We start from the raw sequence: 12,030 nt of genomic DNA, 5'->3' as shown, positions 1-12,030 counted from the left end.
AGCCCCTCGATCTACCTCCACAATATTATCATTGAATAAATCTGCTTCCTGCAAAGCGCGTTCATTGTTGAGAGGATGCCCGAGCACTATAATATCAATTGTTTTCTCTCTTCCTGGCCCTCTCCCGACAAATGGAGTTCAGAAGAACCGTTTTTGTGTATTTAGTCTTAGTATTAGAGTGAAGTGACCTATCATATAACTTAAAGGTAAGGGTTTTTTATGATATTTCAATTTCAATGCAATTTACAAGGTTGTTTAAATCGTAACGTATTACATATACCGACTCATTACTGCCATTAAAACAATCGAAATATCGTAATAAAAACCAACCACGGCTTATATCCAGGGCCCAATTTAGGGGGGGAGGGGTCACTGATTACAAATTCCACGGGCTCCAGTATTTTAGGGGTGCCAACATTTTGTAGTCGGAAATTTGTTCCCTTGTTTTAAAACTTTTAAAATTGAAATTATTTCAGTATTACCTATATAATATTAATGCGTCATGCCGTTTGAAATTAAAACAACTATAATGCATTTCAGTTGATAGTAACCTAATAATAGTTCCTCAAGAAAACGATATCTACACAGACATTTATTGTCATAGAAGTGCGTACATAACAAATTGTACGCTCACCCACACAGCATTTGGGAAATGATAATATTTTGTGAATGTCTTAAGGTGGTTGAACAATAAATATTTGACTAATAATATTTTATAAATATTTTCTTCTTATGATAAAAAAATATTGTACTTTATGATCACATAAAAATATTGACTTAATATTTTTATAAAGTTTCCGTAAAAGTATTTAATTTAAATATATGATTAAAATATTTTGACAACTATATTATTTTCCTGAAAATATTTTTACCATAGTAAGGAAATATTTTTATGGTGTATGGGCAGCAGATCACGTTTAGCTCCGTTAGTTTAAAAATTAGAGTGAATTGACCTGTTATAAAATTTAAAGGTAACATCTAGGGCATCTCATAGGGTTTTTATTATAGTTTAATTTTAAAGCGGGTTATGAGTATTTTAAAATTGTAAATTGTTCGTAGATCTTAAAATACTCATACCTAGCTTTAAATTTAATATATGTATAAAAAATGCCTATGAGATATTGAGATGCCCTAGATAACAATCTTACCTTTATATTTTATTTTATTTTATTTTGATCTGCTCAATGTGTAATTATTGCTATGTTACGCACTTGTAAGACGGTGACAGCAAATTTCGGTGTAGCTACTCTGTAGCACTGTAGGCACTATAACGTCCTCTTAATACTTTTCCCAAATTTGCTGTGATTCAAATATTCAATTGACATAACTACAAAAGTTATTACTTATTTATAACAATACATCGAATTTTGGTATCGCGAGCGGCGTGCCCACTACAAAGGTACAATAAATTATTAGTCAACAGACTCGAATTACAGTATTTGTGAAATCTGTGATTACCAGTGTTGTAAAAAATACTTTTAAATGTATTTGAGTAATTACTCAAATACTTATAAAATAAAGTATTTAAAATACCACCCAAATACTATTTATTACTCAAATACTTTTTAGAAGTATTTGAAATAATTTTCAATTACAAAACGAAAAAAATCAATCTAATTCTGAATCATTCATAATATATTATATTAATCGAACATTTGAGTGTGGCATTTTAAGAACATTATTTGTTCAAAATGCTTATCTGTCATATTTGTTCTTTTGTATATGGGTATATATTGGTAGGTACCTAAGACGTACCATTGCCATCGTCGTTGAGTGTCAACAGAAGGTTTCTCGGAGTAAAAAATATTTAGTTAAGCTATTAATAGACGAAAACTAAAACCGATATAAAATTGTTCATAAATGGTAAATATATATAATAATATTATGACATTATTATGATATTATTATTATTTGACTATGAATAAAGAATTAAAGGAATAAAAAAAGTATTCAATAAAATAGTATTCAATATAAAAAAGGTGGGTAAGTGGATGTCTGATGATGAAGGAATCTTGTATTACATTTTCATATCTTAGATTTAAAAAGAAAAATTTTTATGAATTTCTAACTCGAAATAATTTGCAAATTTTCGTGATTTTTCCATATTTTGTCATTTTTTGAACTTTAAATGCTTATAAAAAAAAACTGTGACTAACGATTTTTAATATTTTTCATTTGCCTTTAAAACAATATACTAGGAGCCTTCTATTAAATTTTCAAGCTTTTTTATCCAACAAATAAAATTTTATTGATATTTTTAGAAAAAAAACTAAAAAAAAATGGAAAATGAAAATGTCCATAAAGAGCTCAAAATAAATCAAAATATTTTGAAAATGTTATGGTGTATAGAAAATGCTAAGATAAACATTCAGTCAAAATTTCATATACCTATGGTCTTTTTTTTTTAAAGTTACACCAAAAACCAAAATCGATTTTCTCGAAAACAGATTTTGCGTAAAAATTCCCGTTTTTCCTTAATTTTTCTTTTGTGTTTCACGGCGCTTTTGAAAACTATTGGAAAAATTTTACTTTTGACCCCCCAAAGTACCAACTAGATTCACTTTCCTATCAGAAAAAGTACTGTTGAAGAAAATCCAAGCACTTTTACTGTCCTAAAACGTGATGACAGACACAAAAATAAAAAAAAAAATAAAAAAAAAAAAAAAACACATTGTAAAATCAATACATTCATCGTTCCACTCAGAATCTAAAAACTAATTAAATTGGAAACTGAAATTGTCCGTAAACAGCTAAAAACAAATCAAAATATTTTGAACATTTTATCATGTATAGAAAATTTAAATATAAACAACCAGTGAAAATTTCATGTATCTACAGTCATTCGTTTTAAAGTTACACCAAAAACCAAAATCAATTTTCTAGAAAACAGATTTTGCGTAAAAATTCCCGTTTTTCCTTAATTTTTCTTTTGTTTTTCACGGCGCTTTTGAAAACTATTGGAAAAATGTTACTTTTGACCCCCCAAAGTACCAACTAGATTCACTTTCCTATCAGAAAAGGTACTGTTGAAGAAAATCCAAGCACTTTTACTGTCCTAAAAGGTGATGACAGACACAAAAATAAAAAAAAAATAAAAAAACACACATCATTGTAAAATCAATACATACATCGTTCCACTCAGAATCTAAAAAATGTATTTAAAATACCGTTCAAATACTTCAAAAATAAAAGTATTTTAAAAAGTATTCAATACGGAAAAAAGTATTTGAATACTTTTACTCAAATACTTTACAACACTGATGATTACTAATATTTCTTTCACTACTCAGTACTCGGCTCTGTTGATTATGTGTTGTATATTAATTATTGCTTTATAGTATTTTAATTATGACGGCAAAGTGTATATCAAAATCGTAAATAAACTTCGTTAAAAGACTAAAAGCACTTTAATGTTTTTGATAAATTCAGAAAAAATCAAGACATATTTCAATATTAGTTTGCATAGTATGATAATAATAATAATAATAATAATATAAAAACAAAAACAAAAACAACTTTAATGATGAATTATAAGCAGGGCTCAAGCGGTATACACTCAATTCTATCTGTGCGTGGGTCGGGAGGAGGAGGGTTAATGAAGTTATTAAACGATATTAAAAAAAAAAAAATCACACATCATCGTAAAACAAATATTCTTTGCTTTGCTCAAAATCTAATTAATGTTCATGATAGGATCTACCTCCCATATCTCCCGTGGTTAGGCTGCTTACGGGGGTGCCAATTTTTTTTTTTTGCAACATCTCTAAATGCGGCACTGCCTACATAATCAGAACACGACTGCTAATGGTCTCGACTCAAAGTTCGACAATAGGTCAATGCACTGTAATATACTAAAGACGAACCCTACGAGGTTGGCACTGCTGAACGCGAGTTCCCTATAATATGCAACGCGTCGGCGAGGGCCGCGGGGAGACGACTGCAATCAGTGCGATGACAACAATAATGCCCTCTCAAAAACAATGATTTAATGTATCAATTAGTATAACAATACATGTATGGTCGATGATAATATTATGCGTTAAACGCGTAAATGTATACAATTCCGAGTGTTACACTTAGAGTAGGTAATAATAATAATAATAATAGCAATATAATATCGGTGACAGTCATCGAAACTATCTATAGCAGGATGTGTGGTGTCGTCGTCCGTGTCGATTTGACGATAACGACGACCGCTACCAATCACCGACGGTATAATATAATAATATTATTGTCATCATTATTAGGTGCCCATTCAAATTACCACAATTCCATTATCTAATCATTACGGTGGCGGGGACGGTCGAGTGACTTACAAATACGCATAATAATAATAATTAATAACAATATTAAAACAACAAAAACGACGACGACAAGACCAATACCATTATATAAGCGCAGGGCCGCATTTGAGGAAGGGTAGGGAAATTTGTGGTCGAAAATTAGTTCACTTGTGAGCTATTAAAACTTTAAAATTGAATTTGTTTTAATAATATTATACTGTGCTGTTTGAAGTTTAAACGGCTAATTTATTTGTAGTTATCGAAAATTATTAAGAGGACGTCAGCGCACTTTTATTGTTTTCTCACTCGAAGTCACGCGGGACATAGGTAGAATCGTTTTTTTTTTTAATGTTTTTGTGTAGGTAGTTTTAGAGTAGAAACACACATTACAAAAAGATAGATAATAATATTAATATCGATTTGATTTCAAAACAATTTATTTTACTTTATTTATTTATTTATTTACTCTATTTATTTTATTTTATTATACAACATAATTTCAATTTACCAATTTTTGTTTTTTTCGAATGCAAAGTCAAATAATAAAAAAATATAAAACGATATTATACATCGTACCTTCAAATATATTATCCAGATTTTTAATATTTATCAACTATTATTATACTAACTTATAACGAACCTTGTGTTAAATTGTCAATAGCCTTTTGACCCGACGAATAACATTTTATTGAAATTTATAGAATAGGAAACTAAAAAACTTTAAAATTTAAAATGTTTTTAAATAACTCAAAACGAGTGGAAATATTTTGAAAATGTTATCATGTATATGAAATGATGAACTAAACATTTGATGAAAATTTCAAGCACCTTCCTACGTTTAATAGTTTTTGAATAACGACAAAACAATTAAATCGTTGTATGATAATATTGTTAGTTTACTGGTGAATAATGAATATCCAATGTCTAACACTTGAAATGATTAGGTTTTAGTCATTGTCCCTGTAAGCCTTAGAAAAAGAAACATAATTATAATATCTCCGTAACTTCGGGAGATATCGCGATGGGTAAATTAATTTAATTAATTAATCAAATCCTCCCGGGACACACTGTATATTTTATAATATACTAAAAATAAATTAAATTTTTAGTTTAAGTATAATAGGTCTTAATTACTCACTTGGTTATTATACATGTCAGTGCCCGAAGTGTGCTGCAATTATAACCGAATCTACATAATCTATAACTAGTTATGCAATTTAAATTTAAATATTTATTTTTTATTGTTATGAAATCATTGTTATTGTGATCAAATATAAAATTAGTAAAAAAGTATGAAATTTACTCAATATTTCGTGAAAAGCAAACATTATCGTGGACAATGAATGGAAAACAATGTTTGATAATAATATGTACCGGGCACAGAATAATTTCTCTCAGTCGTGAGTGAATAATAAGTAAGTACCTATAATAGTATTATTTTCAAATTGTTATTGCTTCATCTTTCACTATTGAACGAGATTATTCAAAAACGATAAAACAAAGTATTTGTACCTATGTGTTCCTCTTACTTAACTATAATATAACAATATATTTCAACGATAATATGTGTGTACAATATCGTTTATTTTTTTCATAACTTACACAGCATAAAAATATTTCCTAACTATGGTAAAAATATTTTTAAAGTTGGTTAAGTAATTAGGAAATATTTTATTTATATTCTTTGGGCCAAGAAGTTCAAATTTTTGAAAATATTTTATATAAAACGTAATTGAAACATTTTAATCATATATTTACAAAAAAAAACATTTTTACCGAAACTTTATAAAAATATTAAGTCAGCATTTTTATGCAATCATATATGGTACAATATTTTGTTATAATGAGAAGAAAATATTTATAGAATATTATTAGTCAAATATTCATTATTCAAGCACTCCAAAATATTCACTAAATATTATCATTTCCCAAATATTGTGTGGGTATTATGATACCTAAGCATTATTGATGAAATTGAATTATGTTTTTATCTAAACAAAAATGTACGTACCTACCCATATTCTACGCAATTTTTTTTTTTATGAAACCTAAGTAAAATTACTGAAAACAACTCGAATTAAGTTGTTTGGGAATTCAGAAAAAGAAACAATATTTTATTCTAAATAATAATAATAATAACAATAATAGTTTCAAATGTTCTACGCTACAGCACACGCTGTTTTGTTTGACTTCGAAGACTTCAATAATCTGGCCAACCAGTAGTCCGCACGCAATCTCGAGTTTGACTGAAAACTTTGAGAATATTTTAACGAAAACTTTAAATGTCATCGATGTGTGATGCTCATCTCTTTAATATTATATTATTATGCTTACGGAGTTACGCACGTGGTAAAAAATTCAATCTACGCTCGCATGAACACCGCGGGTAAAAATAGTCTCGGAAATTGAAATTGGTTTTTAAATTGTTTTACACTGTCTGTGAAAAAAAATTAAATAGAAATCGCGAACTCTGAACGTTAATTTATTATTGTATGAAAAATTCAACAATCTGAAAGTAGGTGCCTATAGGTGGCAAATATTGAAATAATGAGTAGGTATATTTTTACTGTGAGAATCAGAAACGGTATAATTTTATAATAATAAATGTATATCATGACTCTGTAGCTGTGTTATTAAAAATACATTTTCGAACACATATTATGTAGTTCATTAGTCCGTTGCAAGTACGATGATCGGTATAGTCTAACTGTGTATACGTTGTCGATTGAAATTTCTTTTTGAAACGTATAAATGTTGAATAAAAATACTAAATCACGTCGAGTGATATTATTATTACTTTCTAATGGCCTTATATGTTTTTGCAATTTTGTTTGTGAAGTCGTGTTAAAATAATAATAATAATAATAATGATAAAACAAAACGGCAAAACAAATTTTTTGACCGTATTATTAGACGCACTAAAATAATAATGATCAAAACTATATCGCCCTAAATGTCGAAATATTATTATGTTTTGGTGTCTTAGAGACAATTATTATCGCCCGACACGAAGAAATAATTCATTGTATTACACACATGTTATAATATTACTACTATACGTACCCATGTGTTGTCAAGGCCGATATTATTATTATCGTTATGCATAGGTCACCACCACCGGATATCGAACTGCGTGGTGGTATAATACCAGCGCTAATGTATTATAATAATATATGTTGAATGTCGTTATGAATATTTTTATGATTTTATGTTTTAAAATTTAAATGATGATAATGAAAAATAAAAAAAGCTATTTGGACGCGGTGGCTAAAAATCCAGACACCGCGGTAACACGATATCGTCGTGAGTCTAGAATGAAAGGTTCTAAATTGCATTTTTTCAAATGCCATTTTTCAACTAAAATGGTTTTAGAATATAAAGACACGCATCTTTTAAGCTAACATTTATGATTATACGATCATTATTGACGATTTTTTTTTAAAGTAAAAGATTCTAAATCGCTAAAAATTAAACTACAAACACAATTTAATCAAATTGAAAACGCTCGGTTAATGGAACTAAATTACTAACAATACCTTAGTATGAAAAGGTTATAATTAAATTAATCTCTACCAATAGTACCTACCTAATAATTATTACATTTATCCATATTGAACAGAATTTTACGATAGACAACTGATGTCGATGTTTCATATTTATTACATTGTTTCGTGTTTGAAGATTGCAGGTAGCCAATGAGAAAGCATTATTCTGAAAAGGATTCGGCCAACAATAATAAAAATAATAAAGAAGAATGAAAAAGTTCTAATTAAATATTATTATTTTTTTTTTTTATTTTTATAATATTATAGAACCTTTTTATACAAAACATTTTATAATTTGTATACCGACCAATGCAGCAAATTATTATCATAATGTTGTGAATTAAACTATACAAGTTGCAGCGTTACTTAGAACTTTAATTTTCAAAAAAATGTAAAAAATTTGAACTCAAGCCTTAAAAATGCTCTCCTGGACAATTTTATAAAAACGATTTAGAATCTTTTCATTCTAGACTAATGTCAGTGATGTTATACTGTTATTGTTGTAACGGTGTTTGGATGAGATGTGCTCTTGTGCTTTGGCTGCGAGGGGAGGACAGAAAAACTGTACGTATCCATGTTATTTTGTATTTTATTATTATTATTATTATTATTATTATACATCTCTCCGCAAAGTTCGAGTGCCACACAACAACAATCGGACAATCGCGCGGAATCGGCGGTAATTAAACGATCGTGACTCCGCGAAAGTCACGAATTCGAGATAACAATGCGACTGGCCCGACTGTTATTAAATCTTGTGAAATTGTACACACACACACACACACACTAAGTTAAATATCATATATATATTATCGTGATGGGAGAGGGGGTAAGTATGCGTGTGTGTGTGTGTGTGTGCGATTTTTTTTCCTCCGACACATTTCGGCCATCTCGTGAGAGGATAACAATGCGTCTTGTTACGTATATTATTATATGAACGTGTGACGTCGTGAAGACACGAGTACGTACGCCGATGATCGCATTCGGTGGCGGAAAATTGTTATTTTATAGTGACTGCAGCCAGGGGTGCGTGTAGTAGTTGTCGGAAAATACTCGGAAAAAACGGAAAGTTCAAGGATATACAAACGTCGATTTTTAAATATTATATACGTTCGGCGATTTTTGACTCGAGTACACGTACTGCAACTACTACAACAGCCAGTTTTAGAGGAACTAAAATATAAAAAGTTTTTTGTTAGGAATTCTAATAAACTATTTTGGTAGAATAACGTAATCATTTTGAGCTCTTATGAGAACAAGTATATTATAATGTGCAACCTTAGGGACGAAATCAAGCAACAATTTGACGGTAGGTAGATTCATCAATTTTTATACCTATATATAATATACCTACATATAATATAAACAATAACCAAACATATTTTTCATTTGAAGTCCAACAGTTTCTTTGAAACGTGTCCGCATCATGGAGAACATTGTAATTATTTGATTTTTGTTACATGATATTATTGTGAATGTGTTACGTCGTGAAAACACGATGCACCGATGATCGCATTCGGCGGCAGAAAATTATTATTTTATAGTCGCTGCAGTAGGGTGTGTATAGTAGTTGTTGAAAAATACTCGAAAAAATATTATACTGTATTTTTAAATATTATATACGTTTGTCGATTTTTGACTCGAGTGTACGTACTAAAACTATACTAAAATATAAAAAGTTTCTTTAAAAATAAAGTCCAACAATTTCTTTGAAACGTGTCCGCATCACGGAGAACATTGTAATTATTTGATTTTTAGTTACATATTATTGTGAACGTGTGACGTCGTGAAAACACGAGTATCTAGCACGTACGTAACGCCGATGATCGCATTCAGCAGCAGAAAATTATTATTTTATAGTGGCTGTTGTGTGTGTGTGTAGTAGTCGTCGAAAAATACTCGAAAAAAAAATTATGCTCGATTTTTAAATATTATATACGTTTGTCGATTTTTGACTCGAGTGTACGTCTACAACTATACTACAGTAGGTAAACTCAATAGACCCTAACGAAAATCTCAATTGCTTGCGATGTATATAGAATGTGACAATGGGTATAGTATGCAAGACGCAAATATATACAAGTGAATAATAATTTTTTATTGAGTTAAGTTAAGTTGATAGAAAACATTGTAGAAAGTTTAAAGTTCATAGTTATCCTAATTATTTTTTTTTAACTCAGTTAAGTTAAAAGTTATACGGAAACTCACAATTGACTTATTACCTTAAGTTAAGAACGATGGAAATCGATTCTAATTCAAATATGTAAATTATGTTTGATCAATGTTTGTTACTTACACAAAAGTTGTAGATATTTAGTTAATTTTTTTTATGTGTGTAATACCTATCATAATTATATTTTGTTATATTTTGCCAGTTTTCGATTGAATAAATTCAGTTTTGACAAATAATAAATATTTTGAAAAATTTTAAGTATAAAATGTTGCAAGAGTAAGAGCATATTGTGTATACATTTGGAAAATTGAATATTTAAAAATATAGTACTACACTATAGTCGCAGCATTAAGGTCGATTATCACACATATGTTGCAGGTAGTGTCAATTGCTAATTGGTAATTTTCCAAGTTTTCATAAAGTATATAATCAAACTATCTTTTTATATATTTGTTTTCATATTGATTGTATAATTTAAGTACCAAAAGTCATATTATACATTTTTTTAGAGCATAATATTTTAAGTGCATATTTGTTGTCCTCTTAGTGCATATGTGCATACAATATATTGTCAGGTTTATAAGGACTAGAAGTCCTAAGCCCTAGCTATTATACATAATTGGATCTGAACAAGGATAATATATAGTCATAATATAGGTTTCAACGGAAAAAATTGTGGTAAACAGTAGTTTTTTTTTTTTATTAAAATTACAATCAACTGTAAACAAATACGACTGGAAAACAACGTTTCATACGTAAACCGAAACCTAAGGGGGAGGTGTATTTAGGCCATGGTCCAGGGTTAAATCTGTCGTGAACATGTTAGCCCCCTTAGTTATACAGCTAAGATAGGTACCTTACCGCGCTAAACCTAATATTACGTCTGGTAATTTGTATTCAAATTGATAACGAAACCGTTTTATTCGATATAAATCCATCTAAAAAATATTCCGCGAACTCGAAGGACGTACCTACTTAAAACGAGCAAATGTGAATTACATTGTGTACCTAGATATTATATTATGATTATATTATGTGACTCCAGAAAATATAATACTTCTCGTACTCGTATTATATATTTCGTTCGCAATTTAAAATACGTCGTATTATAGACGATAATAATATTATAATAGATGTACGTAAAATCCTCGGTACTACATGAGATAATGGACTGCAAAGAGCATCGGTTTTATTTTGAAATAATACGGGTATTAATTCATGGACTTGGTATTATTTTTTAAATCGTATTACTTCGTGAACTCGGCCGTCTGAGCCGCACAACAAAGTTCACCAGACAGACCCTACTTATATTTTGCGATGACTATTATACAGAGTGATTCACTAGCATGTTCCATCTCCGTTTTTATGTATTTTTATTGAATTTATCAGAATTTTGATTTTTGGAATTTTTAAATATAGCTGGTACCTACGCTAACTGTCTAACGAAATTTGTACTATCGAATAATATTCAATTATTCGTGGAAACTATCGAATAATTATTCGAATAATAATTTGCATGACCGAATAACGAATTCAAATAAAAATTATTCGAATAATTCGGCATCAAATAATATTATTCGTTTCAAATATAATTATTAAAATAATTAATTGAATAAAAATTCGAATAAGAGAAGTTACAAAATTATTATTATAAGTTATAACATATGAGTAATGAGTAATATTAGTAATTACATATATTTATCAATCATTATTGTTGATATTCGATCATCCATAAACATTTTAGCGTAACTTTTTTTGTAGATAGTATCAATGATTATGAGTTGTATTATAAGTTGTAATCGCTGTTAATTGTAAATGTAGACTCTTCTCGAACCCAATTAATTAAGGATTTCAATATCGAATAGTTATTAATTTTTATTCAACTAACAATTATTAATTTATTTTTGAATACCTTTAATTATTTGAATGAAAATTATTCGAATAAGAAATACTGGAATAATTTTTGTAATCGAATAATAAATTCGAATGATTTGTCGATTATTCGAATAATTTATTTGGAAAAACTATC

At 28.8% G+C, this 12,030-nt stretch overlaps 1 protein-coding gene across 1 annotated transcript in view; it reads right to left on the bottom strand.

Moving 5' to 3' along the window:
- Positions 1–12,030, bottom strand: part of LOC100573156 — a gene marked incomplete in the record, with an annotated part of 82,952 nt that overhangs the window by 5,553 nt on the left and 65,369 nt on the right.

Source organism: Acyrthosiphon pisum, chromosome A2 (assembly GCF_005508785.2).
Source record: "Acyrthosiphon pisum isolate AL4f chromosome A2, pea_aphid_22Mar2018_4r6ur, whole genome shotgun sequence".
Classification (NCBI taxonomy): Eukaryota; Metazoa; Arthropoda; class Insecta; order Hemiptera; family Aphididae; genus Acyrthosiphon; species Acyrthosiphon pisum.
This window is presented reverse-complemented; position numbering and strand designations above follow the sequence as displayed.